The sequence below is a fragment of the Salmo salar genome, chromosome 16 (genome assembly GCF_965601325.2).
Source record: "Salmo salar chromosome 16, fSalSal1, whole genome shotgun sequence".
Classification (NCBI taxonomy): domain Eukaryota; kingdom Metazoa; phylum Chordata; class Actinopteri; order Salmoniformes; family Salmonidae; genus Salmo; species Salmo salar.
The window spans coordinates 2,121,219-2,145,043 of record NC_138306.1 but is presented as its reverse complement, the minus strand read 5'-3'; the positions used below and the strand labels follow the sequence as shown (position 1 = coordinate 2,145,043).

At 43.3% G+C, this 23,825-nt stretch overlaps 1 protein-coding gene across 1 annotated transcript in view; it reads left to right on the top strand.

Annotated features, from left to right (window-relative positions):
• The window catches only part of LOC106573022 (reelin), a 318,880-nt gene that overhangs the window by 141,086 nt on the left and 153,969 nt on the right, over positions 1-23,825 (top strand).

The following is a 23,825-nucleotide window of genomic DNA, read 5'->3' as shown; positions in this document are numbered from 1 at the left end:
CTCAGATTGCAGCCCAAATATATGCTTCACAGAGTTCAAGTAACAGACACATCTCAACATCAACTGTTCAGAGGACACTGTGGGAATCAGGCCTTCATGGTCGAATGACTGCAAAGAAGCTACTACTAAAGGACACCAATAAACACAAGCAATGGACATTACACAGGTGAAAATCTGTCCTTTGGTCTGATGAGTCCAAATTTGAGATTTTTGGTTCCAACCGCCATGTCTTTGTGAGACGCAGAGTAGGTGAACGGATCATCTCTGCATGTGTGGTTCCCACCGTGAAGCATGGAGGAGGAGGTGTGATGGTGTGGGGATGCTTTGCTGGTGACACTGTCAGTGATTTATTTAGAATTCAAGGCAAACTTAACCAGCATGGGTAACACAGCATTCTGCAGAGATACGCCATCCCGTCTGGTTTGCGCTTAGTTGGACTATCATTTCTTTTTCAACAAGACGATGACCCAACACACCTCCAGGCTCTTTTGACCAAGAAGGAGAGTGATGGAGTGCTGCATCAGATGACCTGGCCTCCATAATCACCTGACCTCAATCCAATTGAGAGGGTTTGGGATGAGTTGGACCACAGAGTGAAGGAAAAGCAGCCAACAAGTGCTCAACATATGTGGGAACTCCTTCAAGACTGTTGGAAAATCATTCCAGGTGAAGCTGGTTGAGAGAATGTAAAGATTGTGCAAAGCGGTTATCAGGGCAAAGGGTGGCTACATTGAAGAATCTAAAATCTAAAATACATTTTGATTTGTTTAACACTTTTTAACTTCATGATTACACATGTGTTATTTCATAGTTTTAATGTCTTCGCTATTATTCAACAATATAGAAAATAGTAAAAATAAAGAAAAACCCTCAAATGAGTAGGGTCTCTAAACTTTTGACTGGTACTGTATTTGACAACAAATCGTGAAGAAACAGAAAAATCATGAAAGTATGAGGAAGAGCAAAAGTGTAGTCTCAACAAGCATATTCATTGACCGTTCTGCTTTTCCTCTGACATGGACTTTTTTTGTGGTAGAAATGGCTTATTTCGGCGATTTTATTTACCAAGGCAAGCAGAGCTGTTTTATCAAGATACAAATGTCCTGTAGAGACACAGCTTGGCTACATTTTAAACTCTTGCTGTTGTCATTTACTTTAATGACTATTTCATTGGCAATGTAGGGAAACTTAGGCATGAAATGTCAGCAACAACTGTGAGCCATAATTTTCATGCATAAAATAACTAATGATGAAAGAAAAGCATTGTAATTTTTATTTCTCTAAAGTTAGTGTGGATGATGTTTAAAAAATATTATTCTCCATCAACAATAAGAAATCACCTGGTATTGACAAGTACGGTAAGGGACTATATTGCCACTCCTATTTGTCATATTTTTCATTTGAGTCTGCATAAAAAAATGTGTCCTCAGACCTGGAGGGAAGCCAAAGTTATTCCGCTACCCAAGAATGGTAAACCACCCTTTGTACTGGTTCTAACAGCCGACCAATCAGCTAGCTGCTGACTCTTACCAAACTTTTGAAAAAAATTGTGTTTCACAAGATGCAATGCTATTTCTATGTAAACAAATTAACAATAGACTTTCAGCATGCTTATAGAGAAGGGCACTCAACATGTACTGCACTGACACGAATGACAGATGATTGGTTGAAAGACATTGATAATAAGAAGATTGTGGCAACTTGTGCAGAATTTGATATTTTTGACCATTACCTGTTGTTGAATAAAACATATATGTTATGGCTTTTCAACATGTGCCATTTCGTGATTTCAGAGCTATCTATCTAATAGAACACAGAAGGGGGATGGCGCCGACGGAGATGGTCGCCTCACTTCGCGTTCTTAAGAAACTATGCAGTATTTCGTTTTTTTATGTATTATTTCTTACACTGTTACCCCAGGAAATCATAAGTCTTATTACATACAGCCGGGAAGAACTATTGGATATAAGAGAAATGTCAACTTATCAACAATACGACCAGGAATATGACTTTCCTGAAGCGGATCCTCTGTTTGGACCATCACCCAGGACAATGGATCGGATCCCAGTAGGCGACCTAAAACAATGGTGTCGCAGAAGGGGCAGACGGAGCGTCAGGCCCCGTAAACGGGCACATTGCTCACCGCTCCCGAGTATACTACTTGCCAATGTCCAATCTCTTGACAACAAGGTAGATGAAATTCGAGCAAGGGTTGCCTTCCAGAGAGACATCAGAGATTGTAACATTCTCTGTTTCACGGAAACATGACCGAATACAAACTGTGTACCTATTCCCTCCGCAAGGCAATCAAACAAGCTAAGCATCAGTATAGAGACAAAGTGGAGTCGCAATTCAATGGCTCAGACACAAGAGGTATGTGGCAGGGTCTAAAGTCAATCACGGATTACAAAAAGAAAACCAGCCCTGCCGTGGACACCGACATCTTGCTCCCAGACAACCTAAACAACTTCTTTGCTTGCAATACCAGACAATACAGTGCCACTGACATGGCCCGCTGCCAAAACCTGCGGGCTCTCCTTCACCACAGCCAACGTGAGTAAAACATTTAAACGTGTTAACCCTCGCAAGGCTGCCGGCCCAAACGGCATCCCTAGCCACATCCTCAGATTATGCGCAGACCAGCTGGCTGGTGTGTTTACGGACATATTCAATCAATCCCTATCCCAGTCTGCTGCTTCCCACATGCTTCAAGAGGGCCACCATTGTTCCTGTTCCCAAGAAAGCTAAGGTAACTGAGCTAAACGACTATCGCCCCATAGCACTCACTTCCGTCATCATGAAGTGCTTTGAGAGACTAGTCAAGGATCATATCACCTCCACCCTACCTGACGCCCTAGACGCACTCCAATTTGCTTACCGCCCTAATAGGTCCACAGACGACCCAACTGCAATCACACTGCACACTGCCCTAACCCATCTGGACAAGAGGAATACCTATGTAAGAATGCTGTTCATCGATTACAGCTCAGCATTTAACACATAGTACCCTCCAAACTCGTCATTAAGCTTAAGACCCTGGGTCTCGACCCCACCCTGTGCAACTGGGTCCTGGACTTTCTGATGGGCCGCCCCCCAGGTGGTGAGGGTAGGAAACAACATCTCCACCCCGCGGATCCTCAACACTGGGGCCCCACACAGGTGCATTCTCAGCCCTCTCCTGTAGTCCCTGTTCACCCATAACTGCGTGGCCATGCACGTCTCCAACTCAATCATCAAGTTTGCAGACGACACTACCGTGGTGGGTACAGTGGTGGTCATTGTTGGTAATCAAGGCCACTACTGTTGTGTCATCTGCAAACTTGATGATTGAGTTGGAGGCGTGCAAGTCCATGCAGTCGTGGGTGAACAGGGAATACAGGAGGTGGCTGAGCACGCACCCTTGTGGGGATGTTGTATCCTACCTTCACCACCTGGGGGCAGTCTATCAGAGTTTGAGACCCAGGGCCTCCAGCTTGATGATGAGCTTGGAGGGTACTATGGTGTTGAATGCTGAGCTGTAGTCAATGAACAGCATTCTTACATAGGTATTCTTCTTGAGGTTCCTCTTATGCAAATTGAAGTGGGTCAAGGGTGGCGGTGATATGATCCTTCACTAGTCTCTCAAAGCACTTCATGATAACAGAAGTGAGTGCTGGTAGTCATTTAGTTCAGTTATCTTTGTCTTCTTGCGTACAGGAACAATGGTGGCCATTTTGAAGCATGTGGGGACAGCAGACCGGGATAGGGAGTGATTGAATATGTCTGTAAACACACCATCCAACTGGTCTGCGCATGCTCTGAGGGCACGGCTAGGGATGCCGTCTGGGCCAGCAGCCTTGCAAGGGTTAACACGTTTAAATGTTTTACTCACATTGGCCACAGAGAAGGAGAGGAACAGTCCTTGTTAGCGGGCCTTGACGGTGGCACTGTATTATCCTCAAAGCGGGCAAAGGTGTTTCATTTGTCTGGAAGCGTGACGTCGGTGTCCATGACATGGCTGGTTTTCTTTTTGTAGTCCGTGATTTCCTGTAGACCCTGCCACATACATCTCGTGTCTGAGCCATTGAATTGTGACTCCACTTTGTCCCTGTACCGGCATTTTGCTTGTTTGATTGCCTTGCAGAGGGAATAACTACACTGTTTATATTCAGCCATATTTCCAGACCTCTTTCAATGGTTAAATATGCTGGTTCGCGCTTTCAGTTTTGTGCGAATGCCACCATCCATCCACGGCTGGTTAAGGTAGTCACAGTGGGTACAACATCTCTAATGCACTTCCTTATTAACTCAATCAATGAGTCAGAGTATAGATCGATGTTGTTCTCAGCGGCTGACCGGTACATATCCCAGTCCGCGTGATCAAAACAATCTTGAAAAGTGGATTCCGATTGGTCACACCAGTGTTGAATGGTTCTAGTCACTGGTACATCCTGTTTGAGTTTCTGCCTATAAAACGGTAGGAGCAAGATGGCGTCGTGGTCCGATTTGCCAAAGGGAGAGCGGGGGAGGGCTTTGAATGTATCGCGGAAGTTAGAGTAGCAGTGATCGAGTGTATTACCCCTGCGAATACTACAATCAATATGCTGATAGAATGTTGGTAGCCTTGTTCTCAAATTTGCTTTGTTAAAATCCCCAGCTACAATGAATGCAGCCTCAGGATATATGGTTTCCAGTTTACATAGAGACCAGTGAAGTTCCTTGAGGGTCGTCGTGGTGTCTGCTTGAGGGGGAATGTACACAGCTGTGATGATAACTGACAAGAATTCCCTTGGGATGTAATATGGCCGGCATTTGATTGTAAGGAATTCTAGGTCGGGTGAGCAGAAAGACTTGAGTTTCTGTATGTTGTCGGCGCAATACATAGCGAAGCCCCGTGGCTGAATCGATTCCGACAACATATCCTGAGAGAGCCAGGTTTCTGTGAAACAGAGGATGTTACCATCTCTGATGTCTCTCTGGAAGGAAACCCTTGCTCAAATTGTGTCTACCTTGCAGTAGGCTGATGGAAGGCTACTCAGAGTCAGCAAAGCCTAATCAGACCGTGCTCATCATGGTTCTTACAGGCAAATTACACAAGAAATTTGCTTGTGGGGCAAGCAGCTGAAATTATATTTAACAACACAATTGGACCAAAAGCATTGGACATGAAACAACGATACAAATGTAACAGCACAACAAAATAGCTAAACAATTTTCTTTTGCATGTGCCGTTTCATGTTTTTAAACACCAGTGGTGCGACTAGTGTTTTCTAACTGCGCTGAACCAACACAGTGGAGTGAGGGAGCGGAGCAAAACTTTACAGTGGTCAAACCATCCATTTTGAGGCGAATGGGGTACAAAACACAATCTGTTAATAAACATATCATAAATATATCATAAACTCAGCAAAAAAAGAAATGTCCGTTTTTCAGGACCCTGTCTTTCAAAGTAATTCGTAAAAATCCAAATAACTTCACAGATCGTCATTGTAAAGGGTTTAACCTCTCTGGGCTAGGTGGGACGAAATCGTCCCACCTACGCAACAGCCAGTGTAATCCCGTGGCACGATTTTCAAATACCTTAGAAATGCTATTACTTCAATTTCTCAAACATTTGACTATTTTACACCATTTTAAAGACAAGACTCTCGTTAATCTAACCACACTGTCCGATTTCAAAAAGGCTTTACAAAGAAAGCAAAACATTAGATTATGTCAGCAGAGTACCCAGCCAGAAATAATCAGACACACATTTTTCAAGCTAGCATATAATGTCACAAAAACCCAGAAGACAGCTAAATGCAGCACTAACCTTTGATGATCTTCATCAGATGACACACCTAGGACATTATGTTATACAATACATGCATGTTTTGTTCAATCAAGTTCATATTTATATCAAAAAACAGCTTTTTACATTAGCATGTGACGTTCAGAACTAGCATACACCCCAAACCTCCGGTGAATTTACTAAATTACTCACGATAAACATTCACAAAAAACACAACAATTATTTTAAGAATTATAGATACAGAACTCCTTTGTGCAATCGAGGTGTCCGATTTTAAAATAGCTTTTCGGTGAAAACACATTTTGCAATATTCTGAGTACATAGCCCAGCCATCACGGCTAGCTATTTAGACACCCACCAAGTTTAGCCCTGACCAAACTCCGATTTACTATTACAAAAGTTTGATTACCTTTGGTGTTCTTTGTCAGAATGCACTCCCAGGACTGCTACTTCAATAACAAATGTTGGTTTGGTCCAAAATAATCCATCGTTATATCCAAATAGCGGCGTTTTGTTCGTGCGTTCAAGACACTATCCGAAGTGTAAATAAGGGTCACGAGCATGGCGCAATTCGTGACAAAAAATGTCTAAATATTCCATTACCGTACTTCGAAGCATGTCAACCGCTGTTTAAAATCAATTTTTATGCCATTTTTCTCGTAAAAAAGCGATAATATTCCGACCGGGAATCTGCGTTTAGGTAAACAGACAAAAGAAAACAAAGCATGAGGTCGACTCGGGCACGCGCCTGAGTCTCACAGTACTGTAACCAGCCACTACACAAACGCGCTACTTTTTTTCAGCCAGAGCCTGCAAAGCCACGATTCAGCTTTTTTCCGCCTTCTGAGAGCCCATGGGAGCCGTAGGAAGTGTCACGTAACAGCAGAGATCCTCTGTAATGGATAGAGATAATCAAGAAGGGCAAGAAATTGTCAGACAGGGCACTTCCTGCATGGAATCTTCTCAGGTTTTGGCCTGCCATATGAGTTCTGTTATACTCACAGACACCATTCAAACAGTTTTAGAAACTTTAGGCTGTTTTCTATCCAAAGCCAATAATTATATGCATATTCTAGGTACTGGGCAGGAGTAGTAACCAGATTAAATCGGGTACGTTTTTTATCCAGCCATGTCAATACTGCCCCCTAGCCCTAACAGGGGATCCCTGCCCGGTAATGGGATTCATTGTCAAGAGACCGTGGCGGGAAATTCAAAACTGCAAGAATCTAATCATTTCAATTTCTCAAACAATCAACTATTTCTCACCATTTGAAAGATAAACATCTCCTAAATCCAACCACATTGTCCGATTTCAAAGAGGCTTTACGGCGAAAGCATAAAGTTAGGTTATGTTAGGAGAGTACATTGAAAATAGCTGTGTGTAATGTTTTGTCAATTCAAAGACAGGTGTCACCAAAAGCAGATAACCAGCTAGAATTATGCACTAACCTTTGGCAATCTTCTTAAGATGACACTCCTAGGACATTATGTTATACAATACATGCATTTTTTGTTCCATCAAGTTCATATTTATATCCAAAAACAGCATTTTACAGTAGCGGTGAAATTCAAATTTTTTTTTTCTCAAATGTTTCCGGTGAACAACGTTACAATTTACAAAATTACTATTCGAAAACATTGGTAAATTATAATATTGTCATTCAAATAATTATAGTTTAACATTTCGTAAATGCTACTGCATTGCCAGATATCAAAATAACTTTACTGGGAAATCACAATTTGCAATAAACCGGGTGCTCTGCTAAGAACAATAGGCTAGGCTATACAGGTTAGCACCATCTTGTAACCATGTAATATCAAAATTACTATTGTCAATAATCCCTTACCTTTGATTATCTTCATCCATTGGCACTTCCAGGAATCCCAGGTCCATAACAAATGTGGTTTCTTTCAACAAAGTTCATAATTGATGTCCAAATAACTCCAAGTTGTTAGCGCTTCGGTAGGCTACTAAAAAGTAGCGCGGAAGTCACGGCGAAAAGTTAAAAAAAGTATCTATTTACGTTAGTTCAAACATGTCAAACGTTGTTTAGCATCAATCTTTAGAGCCATTTTTAACGTGAAACATCCGTAATGTTTCAACCCGACCTCTCCTGTGTCTTGAAAAACATTTTTGAAAAATGTCTCGCATCACATGATTGCGCAGGTGCAGGTAATAATGAAGTGACGACATCCCAGGGAGGTCAACTTCTCTTCCTTGTCATCCGGTCTCTGTTCATCATAGACGCTTCAAACAACTTAATAAAGATCGTTGACATCTAGTGGAAGCCGTAGGAAGTGCGAAGTGAATCCTTTCTCACTGTGTGATCTATTAACAATGACTCGAAAAAATAGTACAGCCACAAAATGATTTTGTTTTTCTCAGGTTTTTGCCTGCCATATGAGTTTTGTTATACTTACAGACACCATTCAAACAGTTTTAGAAAATTCAGAGTGTTTTCTATCCAAATCTGGTAATAATATGCATATCCTAGCTTCTGAGTTGGTGTAGGAGGCAGTTAAAAATGGGCACATATTTTTTTCAAAATTCTCAATACTGCCCCCTAGCCCCAACAGGTTAATGCAGCTGGTGGCCACACCAGATACTGACTGTTACTTTAGATTTTGCCCCCCCCCCCTTTGTTCAGGGACACATTTTTCCATTTTTGTCAGTCACATGTCTGTGGAACTTTTTCAGTTTATGTCTCAGTTGTTGAATCTTGTTATGTTCATACAAATATTTACACATGTTAAGTTTGCTGAAAATAAACGCAGTTGACAGTGAGAGGACTTTTCTTTTTTTGCTGAGTTTATATAAAATTGACATATTTTGTGGGGTGGCAGGTAGCCTAGTGGTTAGAGCGCTGTGCCTGTAACCGGAAGGGTGCTAGATCGAATCCCTGAGCTGACAAGGTAAAAATCTGTCCTTCTGCCCCTGAACAAGGCAATTACCCCACTGTTCCTAGGCCATCATTGTATATATTAACTGTCTGGCCTAGTTAAATAAAAAAATATCTATTTTAATACAGACTAGCTCAAAACATTTTACTAATCACTGAAAATTACAAACTACCCAATGATCATTAACTTTTTTGTAAAAAAGTGGGGATGCAGCTGCTCCGTTTGTTCCATTGCTCAGGTGCCTATGCACACAGACAGACACAGGAGCCATGCAACCTACTGCCAACCTCAACCATTACACTCACAGACAGAAAGAGGAGCCAGGAGCTAGAGGGCGGGCTGGGGAACACAGATTTAGATATTATGGCTTGCACGATCATGGAAGAGTGAGTATGAGTGAAAAGAAGAAGAGGGAGGTTGAGAAAAAGAGAGAGACAAAGAAAGAGGGAGAGAGAAAGGGAGAGAGATAGTGAGATGGAGATAAGAGAGATAGACTAACAGGTTGAGATGAAGAGAAGAAGAAAGAAAACAGGAGTGACAGAGAGAGGTGGAGAGTAAAGGAGGGAGAAGGGAGAGGAAGAAAGCGGTGGACAGTTCGGCAGTAAATTGCCGGTGTCCGTAATGAGAGCTCCTGTCTCTCCGGTGAAGGAGGGACGAGATGGAGAGATGGAAGGATGGAGGGAGGGTGTTAATGAGAAAGTTGAAGGTCATAAATTGTGGGTGATGACGGTTGCGGTGAAGAAATCAAGCACTACAAAAATATGGGAAGGGGGAAAAAGGAGGGAGGGATAATTATATGAGAGGAGGATGAGTGTGAGCAGCTGACCACGTTACAGGCTAATTCCTGGACAGCCTCTCTCTTTTCTCGCTCTCTCTTTCTGTGGTGGTCAAACACTGTCAGGGTGAAATCTGAATTACAAATGAGACGGGAATGTGCCAGGGGAAAGAAGGGAGGAGAGGATAGAGGATTGAAGGAAAATTGAGAAAGATGGAGGGAAGGGAAAGAGACTGTTGAATGGAAGAAATGAAGAGAGAGTGATGGAGAGGGTAGAGAGCTGATGGGATAGTGAGAGAGAGGGGGAAATAGAAAGAAAGAGAGATGGATAGACAGACAGACAGACAGACAGACAGACAGACAGACAGACAGACAGACAGACAGACAGACAGACAGACAGAGATAGAGAAGTAGTTAATGGTTTGTGGAGAGAGTGTATGCTCGGTACATAGCGATATGGTCAGGCAACGATTGGAATTGTTCTACTGGCATAATGGATTGAGACGGGCTAATCTATCTATCTCAGTTGACAGCCCTCCTGCCAAACACAAGACCTGCAACTTCAAAAAACACATACATGAATAATCACATTGTGAATGTCCATAGCACTTTTAAATGACAACATAGAAAGTTACAGTATATTTCCATTTCCATATTAGTATTCAAGCAGGCGCTTAAAGATCAAGCCACTTCAGAAGTTCATGTGCTAAGACTCAGCTTTGAGGAGCAGAAGAAATTAAAGCTATCTAAAGCAGGGTTGTGATCCACAGAGGAGAGTGGGATGGGGGAGAGGGAGAGTGACAGAAAGGAGCTGGGCAGGAGAGAGAGAAAGCGGGGGAGGGAGAGAGAGGGAGAGATAAGGAGGAAAAGGAGTGAGTAAGAGTGTAAATCAGAGCTGAAGGTTGAAGAACAAATGGAAGATCAGGAGAGAGTCAGAAAGAGCAGCTTTCACTGCAGCCAAGGGTTTAATACAGTGAGGAGGAGGAGGAGGAGGAGGAGAGGAGGAGGAGGGGAGGGAGGAAGGGAGAACACAGAGGAGACCAGAGAGGAAATATGGAAGGGTATAAGAAGAGAGGAGATGAGATGAGAGGAAGATAGGGGAGGAGATGGAGAGTATAGTGCTAAAGTTGCAGGTCTTGGGTTTGGCAGGAGAGAAGAGAGAGAGACTGTCCAGGAATTAGCCTGTAACGAGGTCAGCTGCCCACACTCATCTGCCTCTCCCTCCCTCCTTTTTCCCATTCCTTTATTTTTGTAGTGGTTGATATCTTCACCGAAGCTGTCATCGCTCACAATTTATGACCTTCAACTTTCTCATTAACACCCTCCCTCCATCCTTCCATCTCTCTGTCTCGTCCCTCCTTCACCGGAGAGACAGGAGCTCTCATTACTGACAACTAAATCTCCTACATTATGTGCCTCTACTGGATGCCTCATTCATTCCCAGACTATGTGAATAACTGTTGTTTAGCCTTTTTCACTCTGGATCCCTTTAGTGCCACCATGCAACTCAGAGAGACAGAAGCCGAGGAGGGGAAAGAATATCTCTCTATCTGGCTGGGTGTTTGGAAATCTGGCCCCAGACTTAGACACTACCACTCCTGTGTGTGCTCCAGGAGCTGGGTTCCGCTGTGCCATCACTCTCTGCCTCCTCCCTTTCTTCTCTCCCCTCCTCCTCCAACTTCCCCTCCTTACCCTTTGATCTACACTCAGTTTACCCTGTAACTTTTTCACCAATCAGAACAAAAATTATCCTAAATTGTATTCCTATTAGTGCACTTAGAGGCAATGAGAGTTACTACATCCAGTCATTGCGCTAACGCAAGTTAGCATTGGCTCACAAAACTACTGCTAACTTCCTTCATACTGCACGCAGAGACATAAAAATGGTATCCACAAGTTATTCTGACTGTGTAAGTAGAGCAAGGGCTTAAATGCCAGAATCTTGCAGTATCCCTTTAACTCCTAAAAGTTATGCCATTGCTTTAATGCCATTGCTTTAAAAAATCATTGCTTCAATGATTTTTTTTAACCGGTACCAGGTTATCTTCAGACAAGTCTCGTGACACCATCATGAGTGTTTCCTATTTCCATAGTGGGGTCACATTAGTTTGTAGCCCAAACGGTTCGGATGCTACAGACAGAAATTGGCATGTAGGCGGTACCGACTTCAGACAAGTCCCATGAGGCTTGGGGGGGTCATTGTGTTCATGAGAGTCTCATCTTTCCATAGACTGTATCAGGAGTGATTCAGGCCTAAATTATGCCTAATGAAGCTACTGATTCCTCTCACCAAGTCACCTAACATCTTCCTAGCTCCATAAGATACCGTCATGAATTAACATGTCAATGGAGACAATATTTTTTAGGCGGCGTCAATCTGCGATGCGTTCACCAGTGGAGGCTGGTGACTTGAAAAATTGAGGAGGATGGAAGACCCACGGTATTGGCGTGGAAAGCACAGAGACGACAAAGTATGTTTAAAAAAAAAATCGGCAAAGCCTAATTATTTTAACCCAAAGCATTTAATAAAGACATGTATAGTACAATATTATGGGGAATGGGAATGAGTGGGCTACTTACACCGTGTTGGAAAGGGATCACAGCAGTGATTGAATGATGGTATGAGTTGAGGTGTTCAGAGGCTTGACCAGTGCAGGACAGGATTTGACTGGGAAGACAAAAAACAATAAGACAACACACTACACAGTTAGACTAAAGAGCAAAGAGTTAGTTAGTCCAAGCAATGAGTAAAATCATTGATGTGTAATAATGTGATTGTGTATGGGATTGACTCTACATACAGTAATGAGAGAAAATTGATAGGGGTACTCACAGTGCTTGGAGGGGAAATGTTCAATGTGCCACTGGATGAGCGGGCACATGAGACGTGGCTTCAGTCCATGTCAGGAGAAAGTTTTCAATGGTAGTGGAGTGGTGTAGTCATCACCTCTTAATCAGGGAACCGGAGGGGACTTAGCTGTAAATGCAAATAGCAGATACATTCCAATACAGCTGCGCCTTCGTAGGTTTGGACAACGAGTTTCTCTATGAAGTTAAACTCAGACATCTCAAAATTCATAAAGTCAAACACAGACTGTGCATCTCGCTCACTTGACACATCAAACTAGCTCAAGAAACATTCCTGAATAAAGCCCTGATAGCTGACAACTGCAAGCAGACTGGTGGCACGAGAGGTTTCTTATCTGGTAACCTTATTAGGAAAACTCTGGACCCTATAAGGTATGACAGTGATTAATCAGTTGTAAAAAGGTTTTATATGGGCTATGATGGGACCCGTTTTTTCTAATCATTTCACATGGTTTTAGAACACTCCTGAAAAAAACTCCTGAAACTGGGGGGATGAACCCTCTCAAACTGCAGCTACCTTACATTTGTTCATATAAATTATATTTGGGTGATTCTGCAACTACGGGCACTTCCATGTCCTCGGGTCAATTTGGGGAATTTTATAAAAATAAAACAAATACAAATATTTGTATGTTAAGTTCACACTGGAATCACCCCATACTTTTTTAAACACCTCTCTATCAAGTATTTTAGCTACTTTTCAGATGCATTTTGTACCTTAATTTCACTATTTTGCCCTTGTCACTGACCCAGACTTTTAAGATACTACTATGTTTTTCTATGAGAAAACATTAATAATTACACATTATATAATGTTATGTACTACAGAAAGAGTCAATTAAATAAAATCTATATCAATATTTAATGTGAGTATGCCCTTTATATAGTTGTTTACACAAAATATACCTGTCCTTTGGGAGTGGTGTCATTTCCACCACTGAGGACAAATTCCTCATTAATAAAGTTTTTTCAAGAGAATGTTAATTTAGTTTCCATGGAAACATATTGTGACACTGAAGCACATGGCTTCAGTGGACAGTTGTTCCACATGTGATGTCCAGAAGTTGAAGAAAAATCTAGGTAAATATTGCTTGTGTAGAGAATATTTTAATTGTCAGTCATTTCCAAACAGGCTATATTTTCTTTTGATTTTTTTAAATATTTTATGTATTTAGGGTAAACGATATGCTAGCTGTAATACTAATCAAAGCATGCTAAGCTGTTTGTCAATTTTCTCCAGAAACTGTAGAAATGTCATTTCCATCACAGTCATTTCCATCACAGTCATTTCCATCACAAACTTAAGTGTGGTGGAAATGACAGAAAGTAGTGGAAATGACACAAATCCTTTATCTTATTCGTTTTTACTTTACTTTTTTTAACTTTAGGCTTATTTAATCATGTTTTAAATTAATTGAATATAGAAAGTTGAAAACTAAAAGTTGAAAACTAAGTAGTATTTGTCTTTATTTTTAGAAGATGCCACATAAAACAGCACAGAGGTCACAGACATATAGAAACAAAATAAAAAACGATCCTATACGATACCAGGAACATCTGCAAAAAGACAGGGAGAGATACTGGAAGAAAAAAGGGAAGGGAGAAGTGAAATCTATCTCTGAGCTTACAAAGCGTGAACAAAGAAACAAGAGATGGCAATGAATATGTAACCAACTGAATAGAAGACAGACTTTAAAGAGAACAGTTACAATGGAGACCTACCTATCAGGCAACACACCACCTTTGTCACCAGATGACTTGCAGCCAGAACATGAGGCTAACATACCTGCCCCTAACTTACCTGCCCCTGATGCACACCCTTATACCACTTCCTCATCGTCTGCAACATGAATGAGAAGTCAAATACTTGCTGGAAGGAAAAAGGTTGGAAGAGGTCGCTCAAAAGCATACAGAGATCTTAGTATGACAAATGTCAAACTTGATAATGCTTTATGGAAAGCTGAGAAATACAAAAAAAGGTATGATCGACTGATGAAAAAAATGAAGAGACAAGATTCCCCAAAGACAAAACAGCAAATGAAGGGAACTCCGAAGAACTTGAGAAGGATTTCATTCTTTCAAAATGCCATCATTGCAGAGTTAAAACAAAAGTATAAAAAAATGTGCAGTGCCAAAGACAAGCAAGTGGCTTCAAAAATGCTCAAAGGCAACATCCTGAGAAAGTATGGCCTGGTCAAAGTCGCAAACAGAGAATTTGGATTTTCAGAAAAAGCAATGAGGGCAAATGAAAACAGGCCATCAAGTCTTCAATACTCCAGGAAAAATCAGTGTAACAGAATTAGCACTGCCACAGAAGAGAAAATCACTAGATTCTATGAACGTGATGACAACAGCAGAGCAACAACAGGGAAAAAAGGACACACCAACGAGGAACAAGAAGAAAAAGCAGAAGCACTTCTTGAATGGCACAATTCAGAAGTTTAAGAGGGAATATTCAGAAATTCAAATTTCCTACTGTGAATTCTGCAAAATACATCCTTTTTGGGTTGTCAAGCCAACTGTCCAGGACACATGTCTCTGTAAAACCCACGCCAACCTCCAGTTCATGGCGAACAAACTACAGTATCACAAAGTGATCAGCTGCAGCAACATTGAGAACGTTTTTGAGTCTTTGTGCTGTGAGAACCTGAAGAAAGAGTGCATGTATAGAGTGCTCCCTTTGCCAAGCAAAAGAGCTTACAACATCTGACTTTGATGCTGGTAAGCAGACATGGTGGTTTGAGTGGAGGAGGAGGTGGAGGAGATCATTGTGCATATTGACTTTGCAGAGAACTCCCTGTGTAAATACACCAGTGAAATCCAGGCAGTTCACTTTGGTGATTCTCACAAGCAGGTGACCCTCCACACCTGTGTTGGATATACCACAAATTATACAGTTTCACTTTGCTCACTGAGCTCTTCTATGACCCCTCTGCTATCTGGGCCCATCTCTCAAAAACACTGGCCTACTTCCTTGAGCTCTGCCCATCGGCTACTGCTGTACATTTTGTGAGTGATGGGCCTACAACCCAGTATAGGTCTGAAATGTTTAAGAATGGTTGTTGTTCAAAATGTTTGCAATAAAATATTGTTTCATACGTTTTTTTTACATAGCTGTCCTTTCCACCACACCTTGTCATTTCCACCACACCTTGTCATTTCCACCACACATTGTCATTTCCATCACAACCCATATGTTGAGGTAAATGAGTATATTATGTATAATTTACATACATTTATTTGTTTTTGATATGGAAATCATATGGTTGTTATCATTATCTCACAAAAAGTTTGGGTGGAAATATGTTATTTTTCATGATAAATAAATATTTTCAGCTGTCACCAAGGCAAGTTCATACATTCAGGCGTCATGTTGAATTATTAATATTAGGAAAACCTTAAAAATCACTTTAAATAATATTCAATGCAAGTTCATGTAGAAATGTATAAGAAATCCGTTATAAATCAATTGTATGATATTTCATTTTCAACTAAAACGGATGTTTAATGACGTGATGGAAATGACATTTGTCAATGGCTGTCTGGGAAAAATGACAAATATATATAAATTCCTGAATTTTACGATCGCAGCCATGATCAGATATAGTTTCTAGACAAATCAAAGACAAGTACAATACTGGTAAAATGGTGTTTGAATAAGTTTTAATTTCTGAAAGTTTGCAAGACCAAAGTTGCATAATCACCCATTTAGACTAGATTAGGAGGGGGTTTTCTCTACCCAGACACATAGACAACAACTGATAGACAATAGAACTCACAGGGCTGAGATTGCTTTATGCATGTTTGCATCATACACCTATGCAACTTTAGGCTTTCAAAAAAATTTACTAACATCAGTCATCACTATTAAGTTGATTCATTAATTCCAGTTAATAATTTTGGATTAAAAACGTATAGGCAGCCTAGCCAGCCCAATTTTGATATAAACTAAATGTGATCACATTCACATTTTCTCCTGACACACAAATGGACTTTAAATACATAACGTACCAATTAGTTTACCCTGACCAGATGAACAGAGCACATAGACTGTATGCAGCTGCTATTATTAGTAGCCTACAGTTGATCAGACTGAAAAATTGTCTCGTTTTCATCCCTTACAGCATGTCAGATTTCTAATGTTTAGGTGTAGCCTAGGCTGCTGCAACATTTATATAATGAGTTTTTGCTTGTGTTTGTCTGGAGTGATGTGTTATCATCTCTGCTAAATATATAATTGAGGAAAGGGGAAGCCTACTTGATCACACGCGAAAAAATGCATTGGGTCAACCTCTTGCTTTAATATTTTAATGGATGATGCGATGGAAGCTAGCAAATCATTCGTAACTGTTTTCAACATCCCAGAAAAGACAGTCTAATGTTTGGATATACCACAAATGATACAGTTTCACTTTGCTCACTGAGCTCTTCTATGCGGCATGTCAGCAAGTCAGCAAGTAAAGCATTGTAAAGCGCAATTACCTCTGCAAGCTCCTTGTAGTTGCCCTGGTCAGCGGAACTTTCCCTCTCGTTGTGTCCTCTAAAAGCCAATTCTTTCATGCCAAAAAAATGTAGTGGTGTTGATAAGCTGTTTGAGAACATCCCTGTTTCTTCTTACTTTCTCGTTGTGTTCTGTAGTTTGAATACGCAGAGCTTTGTCCTAATCGATTTTTCCCAGAAGCTTGAATCTGATGTAGGCATTTATATGCGCCGTGCTTTTGTTTTCAATGTTCTTCGGGTCATTGTACCCACCTTTCGACCAAGACTCAGACTTTCCAAAAATCAGGCAAGGCCAGCAATACAGGCAGCTTGATGAAAAGCTCCCCATCAACCAGCAATACTTTTGATACCAGTTGGTATTGAACGCCCTCATCTTTTCATCCTTCTTCATGAAACTGATCTCAGGCAGAGGTCGACCCTCACTTTTAATTCCCACCTTTTCCGTGTACACTAGAGAATTAAAGGTGTTCTTCAACATTCTACCATTCTGGCAGAGAAAACTGCACACTCGCACTGGTAGCTAGCTAGCTGTTGAATTTAGCAAGGCAAATCTAAATGAATTGCAATAACTGGACACAAAAATAAAGTTCTAAACCCAAGAAAACTATTTATAATATACCTCCTCCATCTCCTGAAGTTTGAAAAAACTAACTTGAATTGAATAATATCCCAAAAATGCTCAACTATCACATTTCACTCTTAATCTCTATCCAACAATGTTACCAAGCTTCTCAACACATAGAACCCCCATAATGCTCTGTGGCACAATCCCAATACAACTCACTAGGTTCATCCTCTGATCCTAATTCTATGATTGGATGGACAATGTGTCAGTTTACACTGCAAAAGCTTTGATTGGTTGGAAGACGTCCTCCGGAAGTGGTCATAATTATCATGTATGTCTATGGAAGGGAATGAGGCCTACTAGCCTCCTAGGTTTTGTATCGAAGTCAATGTAGTAAGAGGAGAACGGAAGCTAGCTGTCCTCCAGCTACAACATGGTGCTACCCAGACAGTGCTGTTGAAGTTACTGTAGACCTTTCTTGCAAAACAGTGTATTTAAATCAATTATTTGTATGTATTTAATATAGTTTTATCTAAAAACGATAACTTTTTTAATGTTTCACTATTTATATTTTTATGAAATTTCACTGAGGAGGATGGTCCTCCCCTTCCTCCTCTGAGGAGCCTCCACTGATCTATGGATATAGCAGTATATTGTAGCGTATGCGTAACTGGCTGCAGGGAAGTCAGGCGCAGGAGAGCAGAATTGGGTAGCAAACGGAGCCCTTTATTACAGCGAACAAACACACGGCACTAAGAAAACTAAAGAAATACGGGTTGACATAACCCGGCGCAAACCAGTCTGACGTGCACATACATGAAACAAACAATTCCACACACAGACATGGGGGGAACAGAGGGTAATATACATTCAGTCTGATGAGGGAATGTGAACCAGGTGTGCGGGAAAACAAGACAAAACAAATGGAAAATGAAAGGTGGAGCGGCGATGGCTAGAAGTCCGGTGACGTCGACCGCCGAACGCCGCCCGAACAAGGAGAGGCACCGACCTCGGCGGAAGTCGTGACAGTACCCCCCCTCTCCGACACCGGCCTCGGGGATGACCCGGAGGGCGAGGTGCAGGGCGATCCGGACGAAGATGGTGGTTCTCCGGGCAGCATAGAAGGGTCCAACACGTCCTCCACCGGGACCCAGCATCTCTCCTTCAGACCGTACCCCTCCCAGCCCACGAGTTACTGAAGGCCCCTCGCCCAATGCCTCGAATCCAGTATGGATCGAACGGAGTAAACCGGGGCCCCTGCGATGTCCAAAGGGGCAGAGGAACCTCCCTCACCTCAGACTCCTGAAGTGGGCCAGCCACCACCGGCCTGAGGAGAGACACATGGAACGAGGGGTTAATACGGTAATCGGGGGGAAGCTGTAACCGGTAACTAACCTCGTTCAGTCTCCTCAGGACTTTAAATGGCCCCACAAACCGCGGCCCCAGCTTCCGGCAGGGCAGGCAGACGGGCAGGTGCAAACACCGGGGCCTCACTGCTGTGACAGTCTGCGCTGGCCTTCTGGCGCAGCACTGCCCCCTGGAGTTGAACATGGGCGGCGTCCCAGATCTCCTCCGCGTGCCTGAACCAGTCATCCACCGCAGGAGCCTCGATCTGACTCTGATGCCAAGGCGCCAGAACCGTCTGGTACCCCAGTACGCATTGGAAGGGGGAGAGGTTAGTGGAGGAGTGGCGCAGCGAGTTCTGAGCCATCTCGGCCCAGGGCACGAACGCCGCCCACTCCCCCGGCCTGTCCTGGAAATAAGACCACAGAAACCATACTCACATCCTGGTTCACTCTCTCCACCTGCCCATTACTCTCGGGGTGAAAATCCGAGGTAAGGCTGATCGAGACCCCCAGATGTTCCATGAATGCCCTCCAGACCCTCGAAGTGAACTGGGGACCCCGATCAGACACTATATCCTCAGGCACCCCGTAATGCCAGAAGACATGTGTAAACAAGGCCTCCGCAGTCTGTAGGGCCGTAGGGAGACCGGGCAGAGGGAGGAGACAGCAGGACTTCTAAAAACGGTCCACAACGACCAGGATCGTGGTGTTACCCTGTGAGGGAGGAAGATCAGTAAGGAAATCGACCGACAGGTGCGACCAAGGCCGTTGTGGAATGGGTAAGGGGTGTAGCTTACCTCTGGGCAGGTGCCTAGGAGCCTTACACTGGGTGCACACCGAGCAGGAGGAAACATAAGCCCTCACGTCCTTAGCCAAAGTGGGCCACCAGTACTTCCCACTCAGACAGCGCACCGTCCGACCGATGCCTGGATGACCAAAGGAGGGTGACATGTGGGCCCAATAGATCATCCGGTCACGGACAGCAGACGGAACGTACAGACACTGGAGGGGAGTGGGCTCTGCACGTAACGCCTGCTCAATGTCCGCATCCAGCTCCCACACTACCGGCGCCACCAGGCAGGAGGCCGGGTGTATGGGGGTGGGATCCATGGGCCGCTCCTCTGTGTCATACAGCCGGGACAGTGCGTCTGCCTTAGCATTCTGGGAACCTGGTCTGTAAGAAAGGGTGATAACAAAACAGGTGAAAAACATGGCCCACCCTGCCTGGCGAGGATTCAGTCTCCTCGCTGCCCGGATGTACTCCAGGTTGCGGTGGTCAGTCCATAAGAAAAGGGTGTTTAGCCCCCTCAAGCCAATGTCTCCATGCCTTCAACGCTTTGACGACAGCCAACAGCTCCCGGTCCCCCACATCATAGTTTCGCTCCGCCGGGCTGAGCTTCTTCTGGATGCGCCAGCATGGGAGCCGAGGTAAACAGAGCCCTCAGGTGTCCAAAAGCCCTGTCTGCCTCAGCCGGCCACTGCAAACGCACTGGGCCCTGGAGAACAGACATTTCTCAGCCTTGACATACAGGTCATGCTCCAACAGTCGACCAAGCACCCTGCGCACCAAGGACACATGCTCGGTGTCCTTGGTGCAGCGGAGTATATCAGAATGTCATCGATATACACCACTGCACCCTGCTCGTGCAGGTCCCGGAAAATCTCATCCACAAAGGCTTGGAAGACTGACGGAGCATTCATCAATCCGTACGGCATGACGAGGTACTCATAATGCCCTGAGGTGGTACTGAACGCTGTCTTCCACTCGTCTCCCTCCCGGATAAGCACCAGGTTGTAAGCACTCCTGAGATCTAGTTTCGTGAAGAACCGCCCCGTGCATTGACTCAATGGCTGTGGCTATGAGAGGTAGCGGGTAACTGTACTTCACAGTGATCTGGTTAAGAGCTCAATAGTCAATACATGGGTGCAGACCCCTCTCTTTCTTCTTCACAAAAAAAGAAACTCGAGGAGGCGGGTGAAGTAGGGGACCGAATGTAACCCTGGCGCAGGGATTCGGAGACATATGTTTCCATAGCCGCCGTCTCCGCCTGTGACAGGGGATACATGTGACTCCTGGGAAGTGCGGCGTCTATCAGGAGATTTATCGCACAATCCCCCCGACGATGGGGTGGTAATTGAGTCACCAAATCGGAATATTCGGGGGGAATGCGTACGGTGGAGACCTGGTCTGGACTTTCCACCGTAGTAGCACCAACGGAAACACCTAAACACCTCCCCGAGCACTCTCGCGACCACCCCGTGAAAGCCCTCCGTTGCCATGAAACAGTGGGGTCATGACAGGCTAACCAGGGTAGGCCTAGCACCACGGGAAACGCAGGAGAGTCAATAAGGAAGAGACTCTCTCCAGGTTTTTGTGAGTGATTGTTTACTGTATTTCGGTCTGTCTGGTGTGCTCAAGATGTTACTTTGTATATTTGTCTTTTTTGAGTAAAGCACATTTTTTTACTCGTATATGCTGTCCTGCGCCTGACTCTCTCACCAGCTACACACAGGACTCGTTACAGCAGCAGGAATCCCATCACCATGTGCGTCTGGGTGAAAACAACATTTGAAATGAATTAGAAGTTAGATCAAAAGCAGCAGAAGAAAGAGAAACTCCTCTACATGTCACGTAATGTCTTCCCCTTTGTCAAGGTTTCCTCGGGGTCTGGGAGAAGGTTGCTGGCCCTACTCTCCTTTCTGGGGAAGAGGAGGGCTTTCTCCGCTATCACTTGGAGCCAAAACTTGTACAGCCCAAAAAAACTTGTACAACCCAAAAAAACTTGTACAGCCCAAAAAAACTTGTACAGCCTGTGGTTCAAAACTTGTACAGTCAGTGGTTCACCTCAGGGAACATAATGTCAAGTTCTGTGATACCTAAATGGACATTTTGAACATTAAATTAGAACAGGTTACATAATAACACATATGGAATATATATACTAGTAATTTACCATTCATTAATAAATTCAAGTTATACTAACCATTCCTAGTGTACCATAGATTCTCGACCACTCCAGCATTATCTCCTGTAGGGTTTTGCTGCTGTTCTCCCGAATCCATGCCACCCGAAGTAATACAGTGGCCCTCATGAATTCTCCCACCTGGTTTGGTGGATCTCAATCCTTGTTACAAATGAATTATTCACTGAATACCCTTATGAATATTTTAAAACGGATTGTCAAGAGCTCTCATCTGGCATAGTAACAATTTCCTGAGAGGATTCCCCCCTCTTTGTCTGCACTCAGAGCGGCTGACCTCCCTTTCAGAGGCTTTCAGTCATTTCATTATATTCCTCAGCCTGTCCTCTATGTAGCCGGTGGCACAATGATGGTAGCGGCCAGGAGAGTACAGGAGAGTACCACACCTCCTGTATGTTAATTAAAAAACAATATAGAAACCCCCAACTTGGAGGACCAGGGACTGGTCTCCTACCCTTAGACCTGTTTTGCTTGGTTGCACCTGCAAGGAGTCATAGCTCGAAGGGTCATCGGAATACGCAAGCCTCTCCACCATGGCAAGGTGACAGTCCAGGAGAGGACAGCAAACATGACATTTACTTACATTATTTTATTTTAATTTGAGTTAATTCTTGCATTTACTTACATATCCATGCCCCTCATCATCTTTCAGAAAACGGAATTCTGAGATCAGGGCCATATCTTTTTTGGTGTCCGAAGTCGGTCTTAGTGGAGAAAGAATTATGTCAGTCATTGCATACAAGTCCAGCTTTTTGATCAAGTTGATCATTCAGTGATCCTTGTTAAGTGATCATTCTTAAAAGTCTATGCATCCATCTAAGTTACATAACAAAAAAATCCCCATTAAAACCCGTCAATTTAACCTTGAGATATCTGTTTTTTTTTTGCATGGGCTGCATCCGCCTATGTCCGCCTTCGCATCTGCAGTGGAAAGTGGCAGAGCTAAAGCGCTGTTTGTCAGACCAGGAGAAATTTCCAAAATCAGTCTTCTTCCGAAAATGTTTGAAGTGGCCGAACGGTTTGGCCTACTAACAAATACACCACTCTATGGAAAGATGAGACTCTCACAAACATGATGGTGTTCTCCCCACAAGTGACACGGGACTAGTTAATGGAAGTATGGAGGTTGTTTTGTGTCAACAAAAAAAGGTTTTAAATATGTGTCCAAAAAACTTAAGTAGGGGCGTGGATCAGAAAACAAGTCAGTATCTGGTGTGAACACCATTTGCCTAATGCAGCGTGACATCTCCCTTAGAGTTGATCAGGCTGTTGATTGTGGCCTGTGGAATGTTGTCCAACTCCTCTTCAATGGCTGTGTGAAGTTGCTGGATATTGGCGGAAACTGGAAAATACTGTCGTACACATCAATCCAGAACATGCTCAATGGGTGATATGTCTGGTGAGTATGCAGGCAATTGAAGAACTGGGAAATGTTCCATACCAAAGCCCCACTGCCACCATTGGGCACTCTGTTCACAAGGTTGACATCAGCAAATCACTCTCCCAAATGACACCATAAATCCTGTCTGCTATCTGCCTGGTACAGTTGAAACCGGGATTCATCTGTGAAGAGCACACTTCTCCAGCATGCCAGTGGACATCGAAGGTGAGCATTTCCCCACTGAAGTTGGTTACGAGGCCGAACTGCAGTTAGGTCAAGATCCTCAGCTTCAAGATCCTCAGTTTGTACAGACATTTTTCAGTTGTGCAAACCCACAGTTTCATCAGCTGTCCGGGTGGCTGGTCTCAGCTGGTGAAGAAGACGGTTGTGGAGGTCCTCGGCTGGCACGGTTACCCGTGGTCTGAGGTTGTCAGGCCGGTTGGACGTACTGCCAAATTCTCTAAAACAACGTTATAGGCGGCTTATGGTAGAGAAATTAACATTCAATTCTCTGGCAAAAGCTCTGGTGGACATTCCTGCAGTCAGCATACCAATTGCAAGCTCCCTCAAAACAGTGACATCATGTTGTGTGATATAATTGCCCATTTTATTTTTCTCAGAACAAGGTGTACCTGTGTATGCTGTTGAATCCTCTTCTTGATATGCCACTCCTGTCAGGTGGATGGATTATCTTATCTCAAACAGGGAAGTAAACAAATTTGTGCACAACATTTGAGA